The sequence below is a fragment of the Triturus cristatus genome, chromosome 12 (assembly GCF_964204655.1).
Source record: "Triturus cristatus chromosome 12, aTriCri1.1, whole genome shotgun sequence".
NCBI classification, from domain to species: Eukaryota; Metazoa; Chordata; class Amphibia; order Caudata; family Salamandridae; genus Triturus; species Triturus cristatus.
The window spans coordinates 311,233,029-311,248,156 of record NC_140595.1 but is presented as its reverse complement, the minus strand read 5'-3'; the positions used below and the strand labels follow the sequence as shown (position 1 = coordinate 311,248,156).

Below are 15,128 nucleotides of genomic sequence, written 5' to 3'. Positions count from 1 at the left end.
TGCATATGTGCAGGGTGGTAGGATTTACTATTCTCACTCAAATTCCACAAACACTGGGTAAAATGGTATATATTGAGCATGAGCAAAGGGTATTTATTATTCCAGTACAAGTCCCACCAACATTGTGTAAAGTGCCTATATTACGGAGTCAGATTTACTCTCCTAACTCCAGTCTTTTAAGATATATTTCAATATATATCTCAATTCATATAAAAAGCATTTATTAGATTAATTATAAATGCATATCATTTAGCTGATAAAAACTCAATATACAACTTTAAACCATGTAATTAACAATATCACTTTATTTCAATTTAAAACACCACCCACTCAAATCCCCCAAATAATGCACAACCCACAAAACGTTTTATAACTAATACATTTTAAATTATGTTAAAAAATAGGAAATAATATATTTATATTTAAAATCATGTTACTTAAAATACATGTTACATTATTCACCTTTTAAGTGTGGCGTTGTCCAATGGCCGACGTCTGCACTCCCTCCCCAGTGCGTCTCTTGGCCATTGGCTGACACTGGTAGGGCTGGAAAGAATCCCAAGCACCAGAGGATTCCCTTTTTGAAAAAAGGGCGTGGGGATGTGCAATTACTTTCGTGTCAGCCCCACTGCCCCTCCCAGTCACCTGTGAAGTCAGCGCGCCGAGAGGCGCGCTGGCATCACATATTCCCCACTGGAGTGACGAGAAGAAGGAGGTGGGTGCTCGCTACTGCTCTGATGGGGGAAAAAGGTCAGAAAAGGCCTCCTCACATTTCAGGGAGACCTCATTGGAAAGGGGAGAATCTCCCCTTTACAATGAGATCTTCCAGAAACAGTTTTCTGTCTCTGGATCACAGTGGCGCCACGATCCACAGCAAGGAAACGCACTAGGCCACCTGAAAAATTCACCTCTTTTGGTTTTTAAATGTATTTCTTTTTTGCGTTCCCTGATGTCACAATTGCGCTTTCCAGTGGAAAAACACATTAAAAATAAGGGGTAGTCGCTCCGTTCAATGCGGGCTGACCCCCTAACATAGATCCCTGGTGGCCTAGTGGGTTTTTTGGGTGTCACAGATTCCCCACAGGAGTGACGAGTAGAAGTAGGTGAGTGCTCTCTACTGCTCCGGTGGGGAAAAAGTCAAAAAACACCTCCCCACATTTCAGGGAGACCTCATTGGAAAAGGGAGAATCTCCCTTTTCCAATGAGATTTCCCAGAAACAGTTTTCTGGCTGCGGATCGCAGTGGTGCCGTGATCCAAAGCCCAGAAACCCACTAAGCCACCTGAAAAATTCTCCTTTTTTGATTTTTACTTGTATTTATTTTTTGCATTCCCTGGTGGATCGATTGGGCTTCCCAGGGGAAAAACACCTGTAAAACAAAAAGAAACAATTGTCTGTCGAGGTTGGTCGGCCCGTTTCCATGATGGCCGACCCCCTAATATAGATCTTTGGTAGCCCAGTGTGTTTCCTGGCTGTGGATCACGTCGCCACTGTGCCAAATTGTGACCTACCTCATGAATATTGATGAGGTAGGTCAATTGCGACCCCATTATGAATCACCATATGTGTCTGAGACACATTTGTAAATTGTATTTATTTAACATTAGTTCCAAAGGGGGTATTATTTTAGATCCCTGGCACCACTGTGTTTGATGGGAGTGTGTTGCAGTACCTGTAAGTGGCCATGTGTAGTGCTGGACTTACACAAAGCCTGGGCTGGCATACATTTACTTCTGTTTTTGGTTCTTTTTCCACAGTAGTAACTTTGGGGAGAGTATGTGGCCTAACGGATAGGGCGGTCGAGCTCGAAGCTGGGGAATTCGGTTCAAGTCTCGGCAGGGACGCTCAACATCCTCTGAATCTGGGCAAATCACTTAATCTCCCCGTGCCTAACAAAATGAATGTGCCTGTCTGTAACGCAACTGGTGCTCGTGTAAAGCGCTCTGATACCTTTGGGTCTAGTTAGCGCTATACAACCCTGCCCCCCCAAAAAAAGGATTGTAGTTTGTGAATAGCAGTGGACTTATACTCTCTCTGGACTTTGATGCTAATTGACCCTGGGCGTAGTTCGTGTAGTAGCGCTACACGTAGCTACGCGAAGTACACTTCGCACTACGTGAGATACGCGTAGCACTACGCGAACTGTATAGTGCGCTGTTCGCGATGATTGCACAGTGCCGGATGCTTGTCCGCACTGTGCAATCATTGAAAACAGCATCTTGCACAGTGCGAGCTGTCGTTTTCTGCCGCTCGAGTAGATTTTTACTCGAGCGGCAGCTTTCTCAACGTGGACTGGTAGTTTCTCATCGCGAGTGGTCGCGAGCATACGCGACCACTCACAATGAGAAACCTGACCTCCCCGCGTTGAGAATCTCGCCGGGAGGTTTATTTTCCACACTCGCGATCGGCAACTTGATTTTGCTGATCGCGAACGAGGAAAAAGTCTCACCGGTATGTCATTTTGCTCGCTCGCGGTCGCCAACTTGGCGTTGAGGACCACGAGCGAGCAAAAAATGCCAACTACACTACGCTACGCGATTTTGCACTGTGCTACGTGCAATTCGCGTAGCGCGAAGTAGCACAAGCTACGCAAACTTCGCTAGCGTAGTTGTCCGCCCAGGGTTAATGCTAATGCAAGACCTTAATTTTGTAGATCAGATTATCAGTATTCCTAATGCCTCAGATACCCAAACTGTCTTATTGAAAGCTCATGCTTGAGTAGGAATTTAGGATCTCCTGACCAGATATCAGAATTCAAGGACTCCCACTGTATTAAGGCACCCAAAGTGACAGTTTGAGAGCTTGAGAGTAATAATTTGCTGATTTCAGATTATTGAACGCAGCTGAAGGAGACAGATATTTGGACTATAATGACGTTTTGTGTGATGTCTTGTGAGTTAAATGTGCAGATCATGTGCCATGCCTACATGAGAGGTTACTGCGGGATGCAATGATTCTTGGTAGTTCCAATGATGGGTGAAAGGTACTGGGTGGGGCATCAGTTGGACAATTATGCTTGTGGAAACAGAAGGCCTGGTTTGAGGAATCATTAGAGCAACAGCAGCTCCTCCGTTAGGGTGGAGGAGTGTCACCCCCTCCCCGCTCTGGGAGCAGCACAAGTGAAAAATAAAATGGTAATAAATTGGATTTTTTACCATTTTATTTTTCACTGCTCCCAGTCTAAGTCTAGTGTCAGGGCCGGGCGGACCATTGCTGCTGATTGGCAGCAGGGAGGAGTGGCGGGCCCTTCGGTTTAAAGTGCGCCTGTCACTTTGTTAGGCTGTCTTGAGATGACCAGCACTTAAAACCTCTCCAACCCATCTTGTCTTAGACAGCTGGGTGTAAAGCAGGCACAGACCCCCAGTACCTGAGGGAGTGTCAAGCCAGCCTGCTCCAACCACTTCTGGGGCTTCCCTCATGCTGCTTAACATAACTCCCAGCATGAGAGCAGTGCCTGGATTGGTTATAGGAGTTGACTCTGCCTTCAGAGTCACATAGCAAGAGCACTTCTTTTTTTTTCTTATAAATTAATTTTGACTCACTGACAGGCACTGTGAGAAACTTGGACTGTGTCAAGTTCATAGCTTTCAATCTTGGCACGCAATAAAAACTGTTTATAATGGACCATGGTTGAGGGATTTGCTGTTGACCCTAAGGGCACTGCTGGTTTCTATCAGTGCATGTCAGTGGGTCAAAATATTCGCCCCACAACTTTCATTCCTCAGCAGCAGCCTCCGGCTTAGAGAATTTGAGTGGTAAAGAAAGCAACAGGGGCTCATATACATATGCTAGATTCTGTTTAAACTGATGTAACGTTGCAAATGGTTTTGTTATATAACAAAACCTGTGTAAGTGTTTTCTTGTATAGTGCTGTATGCAGTAGTAATAAGTCATCAGAGTTGAGTTGTGCTGTCCTTATTCTTCCTAACAGAACCAACAGCCAAGGAGAATAGCAAGTCACAGAGCATACTTACAACGTAAAGCATACTTATAGCTTGAGTTTAAACAGTGCTATGTATACAATGAAAAAAGGCCTTTTCATTCCTATGATCTGTTTGTCTAAAACAACCATGAGGAAAAATGAGATATTTACAACACGTGTTTATTTTTTGCATACTAAAGGCCATTTCAGGAACAATTGAATCTCTCTAACTTTTTCGCCACAGGCTGAGCCTCAGTTCATTTTAATTTGACTTTCATTAAACTGGTTCTAATAATTTTTTGCAACAAATTACTAACTGCTTTTTTTCACACTAGATTCTACTTGTATTCTTAATAGCTGCAACGAAGCTACCTCTTTCATATAAAAGTGCAAGACATCAAGGAATTAATGGGTTTGCTTGAGGGGTGAAAGTGTCACCTCGGAGTTATATGACCTTATAAAAGAACTCAGCCTTTGGTCTTGTTTCTCTATAGAGTCATGCAAATCCTAGGTGGCTTGAAATATATTTATACTGCACACCAGGACGTACTTTATCCTATATATCTTTGCCACCTTGGTACACCTCTAATATCTGCCCCTAAATACCTTCAAGGCATGTTGATTCATAAATAAAGCACTAAATAATAGAGTTTTGCTCTAAATGGCCAAAACCATGAACATCTGGAGCCAACACAACATTTTTAAGCTTAAACTATATGTTAAGAAGTGCAAAAGGAAGTCTGGAGATTAACATCTTCATCTGTGCGTCTACTGTATGAAACAATAAACCCCAACACATCAGACATACACGGCCACTCCAGAAATCCAGAAAAGAACTGAAGGCACAACTCTTCAACCAATTGAGCTGAGACAAATGAACACTTTGGCAAGCTTTAGGAAGGAGCTGAAAACTAGACTCCTCCCTAGAGATTAACGCCTAGCTGCTTTTTAATCTCGTTACACACAGTGTCTTTCTCTGGTAATCCCAGCGCCAGGATACCCGTCGCGCTATAAAAGTTCTACCTTACATTACATTCAAAGAGCATTGTATGCATCATAATTAAAGACTGCCAGGAGCCCCACTCAAATGATATTCAAATGTGCCTGCTATATATATTCTTTAAGCAATTCCTCACATTAATATTTCACTAGGCTGCTATTAAACTGGATTTGATCTCTATATTTACCATTACATACAAAATAGTACTCATGCATACATAAAAGATTGGAGTCTCTAGAAAGTTCCCAGTAAAATATTTTTGAACCACTCTGTAGCCTCTCTACATCTTTGCCGGGCATTTGAGTGCCACTCACGAGTCCTCAATTACGGAGAATTCAGAAGGAACTTCTCCTTTGAGAAGTATCATACCAAGTGCTGTGACCCATAAGCATTGGGAAGATGACCCCGACCCATTACAATCTAAGAGACAATTTGGCACCCTTTTCCTGCAGCTCCAATAAATCATGTGCTTATTACAACCAACCACTATCCAGGAAAGTTCAAGATGCACCTCTTGTGCCAGTGAGGTGTTTTGTTTTCAAATTGAGTGGTGAACTTAGTGAATAATTGACTAAATCCTACCTTCTTGAGGCGGGTGAGTGCAATGCCTTCGTTCCCTGCTCAGACATGTTTTGCTAGATTCAACTGGTGATAATGTCCCTCATGGACAAGGTAGTTGTGGTGCACAAGATTTTCAATTCAGCATCTAAGAGCTCGAGGTCAATGGAGAACTGCAGTATTTAAGAAACCAAAAAAGGTTCAATGCTTTCAAAGATCTGAAATTCATGTCATCAATGACAGAACACATCACTACTCACTACAAAATGTAAACTAAATAGATAAGCCCGGTGAAATCCCAGTAAGGACATGTTTTCGAAAATTTAAGACCAGTTGCCAAAATTGCGTACCCGTGCGTGCATCAATTGTTTTTACTATAAGTCCCAGTTCCTAATCAGCAGCACCACTTTTTAATTTTCGCTGATGGCTTCCGGTATTTTAAAGCCTGCTGTTCAACTTCTATCACTTTTCCTCTTTTCATTGTTTTTAAATTCATTCTAGATATTTGTATTTCCTTACCTGAACATTAGGGGCCATATGTATCAAGCCTTTTTCCCGTTTGCAAACGTGCCGATTCTCAGAATCGGCCGGTGTGCGAATTTGAAAAAGCCTTTTGGGATGTATCATCCCAAAAGGCCATCGCAAAATAGAGAATTGCAAAATTTGTGATTCTCTATTTTGCGAATGAAATTAAGGAATTGCAAATTGCGATTCCTTAAATGCAATTCTGGAAGCACTAGAAATTTGCTATTTGACCTTAAGGAATTGCAAATTACCACCAACTTCAAGTTGGTGGTAATTTGCAATTTTCTTTAAAAAAGCACTTTTTTGACTTTTTAAAAGTGCCATAAGTCGCACATACGTGCACCTAGGGCATGTGTGTGCGCAAAATGTGCACACATGCATATTTCAGGGGTGCAACAGGGTGTCCTTTTGGTACCCTTGCAACCTTAAAATTGCGTTCTCAATTTGCGATTCTCTAATTGGTAATCACAAATTGAGAATGTCTTCCCATTCATTCCTATGGGCCTCCTAGCCTATAGGAATGAATGGGAAGGTATTCCTTATTTGAGAATCTCAATTTGCGATTCGCAAATAAGGAAACATGTAGGATTTGCAAATTTTTTTGCAAACCCTACATACATTGCATTTTGCGATTCTCTAATTGCGATTCGCTAAAAATCGCAATTTGAGAATCGCAAAACTCTTTTTTGATACATATGGCCCTTTGTCCTTTATCCTGAAACTGTTCAAAATTATTGCGAGCAGCCTTAAAAGCAGCAGAGCATCGAAGCCAGGAGTCGTGGGCCTCAGGAAGCAAGTGCTCAACCTTGTAAATGACTAGCTAAACTCTGGTTTGGCAGTAGGTCAGGTTTGCTGCTCATCTAAAGGATTACCTTATGATTCTCTAACTGTAACAGGAGGTAAACTACCATTACAACTCGTCTATTACTACGACTTACCTTTATCACGCATCTTTTATTTCGCAGTTGTCTTTAGTATGCATGCTTTTACATTGCATGCTTTTACAATGCAAATACCGTTACAACGCAAATACCGTTACAACGGCAACGCCGGTAAGTAATGCATCTTTAAAAATATTTTTAAAAAACAAGAGTAGTACCAGAGTATTATTTGAGATTTATGTGAGTATCTGAGTATTAATTTAGTGTAGGAGAGTCTGATTTTAAGTGCAGAGTGAAAGCGGAACGAAAAAAGAAAATAAAGAACATTGCCTTTAATTTGCCAGTTGAATCTAAAAAGGACCTTTTTGTGACACCCAAAATGAATAATTTTATATTTTGTTATGCATTATTAGGTATATGTATTCAAAATAAAAAGTTGAAACACGGTTTGACTATGGGTTAAATGAACAAATGTGTTCTTTTTCAGTTTAAAAAAAGAGAACGTAGACGCAAGAACGTAAAAACGTCATACGGAAGATCGGGGAGAAAGGGAGAAGACGCATGGAAGACCAGTGCACAGGTAAGACGAGAATACATTATAATATAGATGTAGTACGAAGAATAGCTAAATGGAAGGAGAATAGAGGGAGGTAAGCTGGATTAGTGACGAGCCGAAGAGTAAAGTATTATTAAGTGAAAAAGAAATCGTAAAAAAAGAAAGGAAGGTAGAAGAAGGACTAGTTCGGGGCTAATGATTATAATAAAAAAAAAAAAACAATTAACTGAAAAAATAAAAAAATGCATTAGTATACGATGCCACGGAGGATATTTAAAAGCTCTAGAGTAGAAAAAGAAGGAAAGGCGAAGAGAAAGGAAGCGTGTATGATTTGCATAAAAGTAAGTTTAAAAAAAATGTAGTCCATATTCCAACCATAGTGAAGAAGTTTGGTTTCCTCATCGTTTAAACCTATGACGTTGGGTTAATATTGTGGTCTGTGTCAATGTCTTCTTCGTCACACTGTGCATAGCTGTTTGGGTGCATAGCAATTGGCATTCCACCTCGTACAGATAGGTTGTGTACAACGCAACAAACAACAATCATGTCACAAATGAATTTTGGACTGCAGAATACTTTACCACCAGACGGCTCTTGGCAACTGAATCTTAATTAGAGGATTCCAAAACATCTCTCATTGATTACCCATATTTTCCAGTGTACAATGATACATATGTCGAGTGCTGAAGCCATAGGTTGGTTGTATATTGTCATCAGCCATGGTCTCAATTTGTAACATTGGTCATCTGTGTGTGGGAGTTCAAATCACATTAAACATGTTACATATTACATGTCCATTGACGTCTGATTTCTGAATATTCTTGAGCCATTGCGTATCATACATACCTGCCAGAAGGCTTTGACTGTGAACACTGCTTTTAAAAATATTGATTGATGGTACTGTGACTAAAAATGTAGCAATTCTGTGCACTACTGCGTTTGTGAAGTCATTGTTTGTTTCACAGATTGCCTGCAGATTGATGGAGCACATGTTTCCTGTCCTGTAAACAAGTATCATTTCTGCAGGGGGTACAATTGTGGCAAGTGTGCAAGCTAGGGCACAGGTGATGAGCAGGAAATTGACTATCACATAGCAGCTTGCCTTCACTTGTTTTGTAGTGGGTCCTGGTTTGGGGAACTTGAGATGCTGTTTTTTCATGGTTGAGACTGCCTCCAAACAAGTGGAGAGTACTTGCACTGTGCTTGGATTGCAGGGAACCTAGATACTGGCACAAGGGACTCTGCTACTTCTTCAAAGAGTTTTAAATAAATTCCACTCTTAAGTCTATCTATGCTTGATGTTGTCCTCTGATAACCTAAACAATGTCACCCCCCTTCTGAAATGTTTTTTCGCTAGGCAGCCTTCTGTTTGGTCAAGTTTCTTGCAAAGCCAATAGACTGAGGGGCCTGATTACGACTTTGGGGCCGATTACGATGTCAGTCGGAAAGTCTCCGAATGGCATTCGGTTAGTCCGAATCCGATTCGGAACCTGCATTTCAGACCAACTCTGACACATTTCCGAATGACCAATTATGATGGTTGGAAACCGTTCGGACTTTCCGACTCGGTTGCGAATGGCATTCGGAGTAACCGAGATGGTTGGAGCCAAATCCTAGAGGTCTATGGACCATGTTTCCATCCGAGCGATTACGATGTCAGATTCGGACAGTCTTTCCAAATCGGTTGTTCCGACATGGATCAGCTGTCGGGTTCTGACTTTGGGGGCCCGGAGCAGCCCCCTCTTCACCCGGGGGATCTCCAAATGGGGCCTGTGGGGGTACCCTTGGGCCCCCTCTTTCCATGCATGCACAGTGTGGCAGGCACCATGGGGTGCCCACCACAGGGTGCATGATTTTCAGCAAGCACCCCTTTCTTTAATGGGAGCATGTGTAGTCGGTCGGAACAAAGGCTCCCATTGAAGTCAATGAGAGTCTGACCAAACGGTGTTCAGAATCAGTTGGTCGGACTCCCTGAATCCGATTCAGTAAGAAACCATTCCGAAACCGATTTGGTCGGAATGCTGTCCGAAGGACACAGTAATCAGCCCCTGAGTCTGTGTTCATACATTACAACCTCCTTTGTGGTTGGCTGATGGAAAAGGGAGGAGCACTCTGTGTGTATTTTTGCATTAGAATTTTGATTTTTATTTGCACCTCTTTTTATTTGGCAAAAGGCTTTAGACCTATTTGCATCTGTGCTAAGCAGCGCTTCTTTACATGGAGTTGCTGAATTTCGGATGTGAGACAGTGATTTGGGAGCTTTGCACTCTACATTTCTCATTACACCCAGTCTGCAAAAATTATTGGACATTGGAAGCAATGCAACGCTAAGCACTTGGTGATTATTCACACTACCCTGTTATCGCGTCCAGTAGTCCTGTTACGCTAGCACATGCTCTGATTGTACTATCCTTGCATAAGAGCTATTTCTTAGTAAACAGAGGATTTAGGCCCACAATTACAGAGGTTTTGTATCAGGTATGCACTATTTTTTAAAAGCAGGTCTGACACAAAATCTTTTGGGTATTTACAAAGCAACGCAAATGGCTATTTGCATTGCTTTGTAAAAAAAAAAGTAGCGAACCACTCCGCATTATGTGTTGCATTACTTTGCGTCAGGGACACGTTCCATATGCGGTGCATGGGCATTTCGGTGCATACACCCATGGACTTTGACACAGACCCATATGTACAAGGACTTGTAGACATGGATTTCAGTCCAAAATCTGGCACCCCCTCAGGATGGCATAGTGAGGAGAAATATCTATATACATTCTGCAGCACGCATACGAAGGAGAAATTGCTTCAAAGGATAGGACGGGGTACCTTCCTGCACAAGAACTATCCTAACCACAACGCAAACACCCTTGTACTATGGCACAAGGGTGTCTGTGTTGAGGCATGGCTGCACAAAGTGTGCTAGCACATGGAGAGAGCAGAACTGCACCAATTCTTTGAGGAAATGACACTGTTCCGCTCTGTCCATGTGACACAATGCAGAGAAGCAACTTTGTTTGCTGTGCTGCGGTGCGCCACTGGTTAGTAAACCTAAACCTAGACCTCAGTGTTGAAGCCTGATTCCTTTTGAATGATTGCCTAGAGTATATATTTTCCTTTTATTTCAAATAATTCAATTTATCCTTTGTTAAAAGATTTTTGTTGTGCTCTGTACAGAGTAGATAATTGTGGAAGTGCGTAGCTTAAAAAATGTTGCCTTGAAGCATCCATGGACGCCATTCAGGGGCTGACAGAGGTTGCAGCCTCGCCCCTTGTGACTTCAGGCATTGCCTTTGCGACCCTCGACCTCAGAGGTGCCAAAAACAGAGCCTGGAACACAAGGGGAGCTCGTCCTTGTGGACGCTGGTTAGGGTGCCACTCTTGCTGTTTTCGGTGATTTTTTTCATTGCACTACTAGTAAAATAATAATAGAATATTCACTATCAGCATAAAACTTTAGTAGAATTAGCTGGCATATGTCCTTCTCTTGCAGCTGAGGTAAGTAAATAATTGGTTTTAACTATTTGTTGTGTACGTGCTTGCCGATGAAAGAGGGTTTATGTGAGAGTATGTGCATGTCTCAATGTGGGTGCATGCGGAAGCATGTGTGTGTGAGTGAAAGTGAAGGTCAAAGGGCGTGTGATGTCACTTCCGCTACCCCAGTCATTTTGGTGAATTGACGTCCATGGGTGCATCTCTTTATCTAATTTACATTCCCTGTGGGGCTCAGGTACAGTAGTGGCCGGTGGTGGGAGTGCTGCTGGGCGGTGATGTGGGGAGGGACAGGGTGGGGGGTAGTAAACTACGGAATACGGCCAAATAGAGGTAAGTAAACATATAAATAAATAAATAAAACAAATTTCGTTGCTTGAGCTGCATCACCAAATGCGATGCAGCGCGCGCAAGGAAATTCATTTTATTTATTTATATGTTTACTTACCTCTATTTGGCCGTATTCCGTAGTTTGCTACCCCCCAGCTTGCTCCTCCCCCACCCCACGTCACCGCCCGGCAGCACTCCCACCACCGGCCGCTACTGAATTTCTCAGTTATATAAAAAACACGTACAATCTGGAGTCCAATTATATATCTTAATAATTGGACCTGAAAGGCGATTGGAAAGTTTACGTCGGATAGAGCGGAAATTACTTGCTCGGTGAGTTAAGAAGGGAAACATTTAATGAGCTGGAGAAAGATGACCCAGACCTGATGTTTCCACTGCTTGCATGGAGATGCCAACGCTAACTGGAAGTCAAGCAATAGAAACTGACATGTGTGAGGTTTGTATAGTTAGTTTCCACACCAGAAATGTTAATTTTGGTATGTGTTAGAATCTGTCCAGCTCTTTAATTTAATAGTAATGGACCTGTGGGAGAACAACACATTTCGGAAGATGTTCTAATCAGACCCGAGGGGTCGATTTAGTGCTGGGATTGTCATGGGATTTATATGTTTTGCCCCAGCAAATTGTAGGATTTAAGTATCATGCTGAAGGTGGTTAACCAAAATAAATAAACTTCTATGCACCTAAACATAAGACAAAAATGCTGCCCTAAATATTATTAATTATTTGGGAGGAGTCAGTGTGGTTGTAATCGCACACCACTGGCCCTCACCACGGTTTGTAATAAAATGTAACTAAATAATTGGGAATGGTTTGCGAAACTGTACAGCTCATGCAAGTTGATTACCGAACTGGGAACAAATGTGAGATCACACTGCTTCACCTTCCAGCAGGTTCGCCCCTAAGCATTATGGTGAATGCAGTTCGCCAAGTGTGTGTACTTGCAAAAAAGTTCTCTTGAGTATTTCACCGGGTTGGTACAGATTGGTGCTGGCCCTCTCTATACACATGTTTCTGCATTATTATCCGTCATCAGTAGAGATTAGGCCTTTCAAATATTTGGGGTTGCTGAGCAAGCTGCCAAAGTATTCTCGGGTCACAGTACCTCTCAAGGCACGCAGGTGCCTCTCCACAAGCTCGTCAGCTCAAATGGCTCGAGGGAGCCTTTTAAACAGGAAACAAATGTGGGATCACACTGCTTCACCTCCCAGCAGGTTTGCCTCTAAGCATTATGGTGAATGCAGTTTGCCAAGTGTGTGTACTTGCAAAAATGTTCTCTCGAGTATTTCACCATGTTGGTACAGATTGGTGCTGGCCATCTCTATACATGTGTTTCTGCATTATTATCCGTCATTAGTAGAGATTAGGCATTTCAAATATTTGGGGTTGCTGAGCAGGTTGCCAAAGTATTCTCGAGTTATAGTATCTCTCAAGGCAAAACACTCGAAAATATTTCAACAAAGCGAGCTACTAGAGACTGCATTTACCAGAATGCTAGGAGCGAACCTTGCTTGAGAGGTGAAGCGGTGTGCTCCCACCACTTTTGTCTGTTTAAAAGTACTCCTGTGAGTCATGAAGCTGACGAGCTCAATGATGAAGCACCTGTGCGCCAGTGAGAGGTACCTGACCTGATATGATGTTTGGCAGCCTACTCAGCAAACCCCAAATTGTAAGACTGTAATCTCTACTAATGATGGTTAACAAACCAGAAACACGTGTCTAGAGATCAGCACCATCTGCGCCAACTTTGGTGAAACACTCGAAAATATTTCAACAAAGCGAGCTACTAGAGACTGCATTTACCAGAATGCTAGGGGCTAACCTTGCCTGAGAGGTGAAGTGGTGTGCTCCCACCCCTGTTGTCTGTTTTAAAAGTACTCCAGTGAGTCATGGAGCTGACGAGCTCATGGATGAAGCACCTGCGCGCCAGTGAGGGGTACCTGACCTGATATGATGTTTGGCAGCCTACTCAGCAAACCCCAGATTGTAAGACTGTAGTCTCTACTGATGACGGTTAACAAACCAGAAACATGTATCTAGAGATCAGCACCATCTGTGCCAAATTTGGCGAAACACTCGAAAATATTTCAACAAAGCAAGCTACTGGAGACTGCATTTACCAGAATGCTAGGGGCGCACCTTGCCTGAGAGGTGAAGCTGTGTGCTCCCACCCCTGTTGTTTGATTACCAAACTGGATCGTCGTAATTAATTAATAAATTAATGAATGCAAACAGTAATATACTATAGACCTAACCGATTGTAGGCGCTATTATCCTAGGCATATAAGCAGGCATCCTGGAATAGGTATGCCAATAATTTCTAGAAGGAATGGGGTTTAAATTAAGATTAAGGGTATTTGAGAGCAGGAAAAGGTCCCTGGCATGACTCTGGATAGCACGGGGCCCTGCACTGAGTCCCTCACAGCAAACTCTAGCTTTTTGTTCCCATTTCCCAACCTCAGTAGTCATGTCTACCATGCTTGTGCACTGGATGCATTTCTGTGACGTGGTTTAACACCTACAACAGGTACACTATGTGCACATTCCTTGTCGAGCGTGACTACTGTCAGCTCAATGTGTTGCGTGTGACTGACAGTGATGACAACAATGCAGCTTACAGTAAAAGGACAGGCCTTTTCACCTTTCCTTGTCTAGGAGATCCTTTGCAGTGGATGATCAATCAATCAATCAGTACATTTGTAAAGCGCACTACTCCCCCGTGAGGGTCTCAAGGCGCTGGGGGGGGGGGGAAGGGTGCTACTACTGCTCGAATAGCCAGGTCTTGAGAAGCCTCCTGAAGGTTAGTAGGTCCTGGGTCTGCCGTAGGAGGATGGGGAGTGTGTTCCAGGTCTTGGCGGCGAGGTGGGAGAACGATCTGCCGCTGGTGGTCGCTCTTCGGATGCGGGGGATGGTGGCGATAATACTGTTGAGCATGAAGGAGAGGAGCTGCAGGGGCACTGAGCTTGTTCCTGCCTTTTCCTGGTACATTGTTCACTGGAGCCGCTAACCCCCATGGGTTAATAGGTAGTTAAAAGGGACCACTTCCTTTTCTGTTGTACCCTTGCTTTAGGTGCCTCCTGTCTGGAGACTCCCAGCACCATTATACCTTCTGCTAGCACCTTGAAACAAATACTTTGGCTGGACCAGTCAAAGTGGAATAATCAAACAGGAGCACAACTGCACAGAACCCGCCTCAGAGCTTTCTGTTGGAAAACATAACGTCTGTCAGTAATTCTAGTACAAATATAGTACAGAAACTTACACTAAGCATATCAAGGTTTCTCTACCAGAATCCAGAGTCTCAACTTCAGTGGCGACTAGGAACTCTCTTTGCTTGAGGTTTGAGGTATTCAATACCAACTTCTCTTGCCAGTGACAAGAAACCTGTGACCTTCAACGAAGACTAACAGAAAAGGCTGCTAGACTGTGCTTTAAGACATAGAGGTTACCAACAACTTATGAGGGACATCAGAAGGGGCTTCAGTGAGGAAAACGCTTCTGAGAAGGAAAGGGCAATGAAGGAGCCATGGTAGAATAAGCAGAAGACACCTGTGGTAGCACCAGGAAAGGACTTGTAACCCTTTGCGAAGGTGAAGCCCAGGAGCCCCCAAAGTGTCTTCACAGCATGAATGGAGGATACCAAGGACTCACATCGGTTTGAACTCCATAGCAGTGACTGAATATCAAAAAGCCACAGGCAATAGGAAAAGCCAGACCTTGGTCCCCACAAGAAAGAAGCAAAAGTGCCTGAGTAGAACTGCATCAGCCAAGAGTCCTGCATCAGGATCTAAGGGGCTGATTAAGATGGTGGGCGGACTAGGTCCTCCCGCCATCGTAGCGGTGTTTG

The 15,128-nt window shown here is 43.1% G+C and overlaps 1 protein-coding gene across 2 annotated transcripts in view; it reads left to right on the top strand.

The window, feature by feature from the left end:
- Positions 1-15,128, top strand: part of LOC146775949 (uncharacterized) — a 790,744-nt gene that overhangs the window by 94,338 nt on the left and 681,278 nt on the right. For both annotated transcript variants that reach the window (XM_085637356.1, XM_085637355.1), the window contains exon 2: positions 7,373-7,465. The gene's annotated coding sequence lies outside the window, so the exon portion shown is untranslated. The remainder of the gene's footprint in view (positions 1-7,372; positions 7,466-15,128) is intronic.